Here is a 2,686-nt window from a genome sequence, read left to right on the forward strand (position 1 = left end):
CACAGGCAACAGGGCTCAATCCTGTCACTCAAATGACACAGGGTGTCACCCAGAGAGGAGGGAGCTAGGTTATCTATACACCAGCTTCTATTAGTCATTGGTTGGGGCGTAATTCACCAGTTCTTTTAGCTGACCAGAGCATGGGTAGCGCAGGTCCAATGGCCAGAGAGAGCCTCTCCCCACCCCAGGGAAAGAAATGCAGGGCAAGGGACTATGGGCTGGGCTCCAGCAGCGTCTGCTGCATGTCTCGTCTTGTTTGCTCCCATAGCCTCCTGCATGCACATTTATCCCACAGTCGTAGAAAGAATGATTAAAAGCTCAGGTGTTGGAATGAGGCAGACTTGACCTCAAATCCAGCTCTGTCACTTTCTACATGACAACTTGAACAAATGGTTGTTCTTCTATAAAACGGGGGTCTTGCATTGTTGAGGGGATTCAATGAGTTCTTCCCTGTTCCGTGCTCACCACAGCACCAAGCACCTCACAGGACCTCCAGTGAACACTAACAGCAATGAGCAGTATTGTTACTCTCTCATTCATTCTGTTTGCCCCCAAAAGTCCGAAGTAATGTTTTTCCAATTTCTCTCTTCAATTATTTTTAAGATTTAATTGTTGAAAGAGAATACAGGTACATAGTTCAAAATCTAAAAGGTATTACAGAATCAACTGTGAAAAGTCTCCCTCCTTTTACAGCAGCCACCTGGGGCCCTGCTCACAAGTGACCGAGATGATCAGCATGCTTGGGTATATTTCCCGAAGATATTTTCATCCAGCATTCTAACATATGTTTTGGGCTTGCTTCTGGTTTTCTATGGCTGAATCCAGTGCAGGATGGAGTTTGATTTGGCATAACTAATATATGCTCTTTTAGTTTTTATTTTGAAATAATTTTATTTATTTGTTTGTTTATTTAGTTTTTGGAAATATACATGAAGCTTCACTTTCGTTCGGGGTTCTTTACTTCCCATTCTGAAAAGTTACTTCTGAGGAACTGAAACCCCGGAAGGTAACCACAACAAAAACATATTAAGTGTTGGTTTTTTTTTTTTTTTTTGAAAATGATGATTCAAAGGCAGACTTGTAGACTTGTATCTCTTCAGGAGATAGAAGGCAAATGCAGCCCCTGAAGGGAATTGTTCTAATTATTGCCTAAAAAAGTAAAGTTATACAACTACATTCAAGGACATAAGACAAAGCACTACTCTGAAACTAGAATGGCTGAACAGTTAGGTGAAAAACATAGCTGAACTAGGAAAGGGAAATGGACTTAAGAATAATTTGAATTGAGACAATAATCCATCAGTCCTAGAGGCTCCTGTTAACTGAATATCTTTTTTTTTTTTTTGCGGTACGCGGGCTTCTTACTGTTGCGGCCTCTCCCGCTGCGGAGCACAGGCTCCGGACGCGCAGGCTCAGCGGCCATGGCTCACGGGCCCAGCCGCTCCGCTGCATGTGGGATCTTCCCGGACCGGGGCACGAACCCACGTCCCTGCATCGGCAGGCGGACTCTCAACCACTGCACCACCAGGGAAGCCCTTAACTGAATATCTTGAATCACATTGTTTCCTTTTTCACCTTCCACAATGTCTTCACTGAAATCTCAAAGCAGCATTCTCACAGGACTAAATAAAATTATCATTTTGTTAGGATTCAAAATTTCAATCCAGTAGCCATCAGGATCTTGATAAATGCCAGGCCTTTCATTTTACCATCATCAGGTTTCTTCACAAATTTGACTCCCAGTTCATCACATCCTATACAAGCACTGTGAACATCAGGTACAGCAATTCCAATGTGACCAGATCCCCGAGGGTCTGAATTGCCCCTGTGGTAACTCTGCATCTCATCCTCTTCAGTGCCCCAGTTGTGTGTCAGTTCAAGCATAGCTTTTCTGGAGAATGGCCCATGCTACTCTTTCATCTTTACCTTTTGGGATGTCATTTTTATCCTCAGAAGCCAAGGAACAGAGTGAAAATTTCATAGTGGGAAAATCTAATTTTTGGAGTAGCGTCATTCCAAGAATTCTAGGATAAAAATCCAGTGACTACTTAGGATCTTAATTCGCAGCATGGTCTGCTGCAAGAGAAGATCCTTGGTGCTGGGGTCCGGGTAGGTGCCGCAGACAAGGGCGGCCTCGTCGGTGAGTCTGCTGGACGTGGGCTGCAGCTCTGCCATGGCTGCACTGCTGTATCGCGGACGACGGTCCCCGGGAACGCAGCAGCCACCCACACTCTGCAGGCCGTGAAGCTCCCTTTTCAGAAATCATTTTAGGTTTATAGAAGAGCTGCAAAGATAAAACGGAGCGTTCTGGTGTATCCTTCACCCAGCACCCCCCGGTGTTAATATCGTAGATGACCATGGTACACTGATCAAAACTAAGAACCTGACATCGGTGCCGTACTATTAATTATACTACAGATTTTATTTGGATTTCACCCGGTTTTTCACTAAAGCGGATCCACCCCAAGAAAGCACGTTGCATTTAGTGGTCACGTCTCCTAACTCTCCTCCAGTCTGTGACAGTTTCTCACCTTCCCTTGTTTTCGTGATCTTAACACTTTTAAAGGATCCTACGCAGTTATTTTAAATTTAATGAATCTAGGGGGTTCCCTCGTGGCCTAGTGGTTAGGATTCAGCGCTGTCACTGCTGTAGCCCAGGTTCGACCCCTGGTCGGGGAACTGAGAT

At 44.8% G+C, this 2,686-nt stretch overlaps 1 pseudogene; it reads right to left on the reverse strand.

The window, feature by feature from the left end:
• Positions 1-1,339: 1,339 nt before the first annotated feature.
• LOC101278773 (lactoylglutathione lyase-like) lies at positions 1,340-2,266 on the reverse strand (annotated as a pseudogene).
• Positions 2,267-2,686: the final 420 nt, after the last annotated feature.

Source organism: Orcinus orca, chromosome 15 (assembly GCF_937001465.1).
Source record: "Orcinus orca chromosome 15, mOrcOrc1.1, whole genome shotgun sequence".
NCBI lineage: Eukaryota > Metazoa > Chordata > Mammalia > Artiodactyla > Delphinidae > Orcinus > Orcinus orca.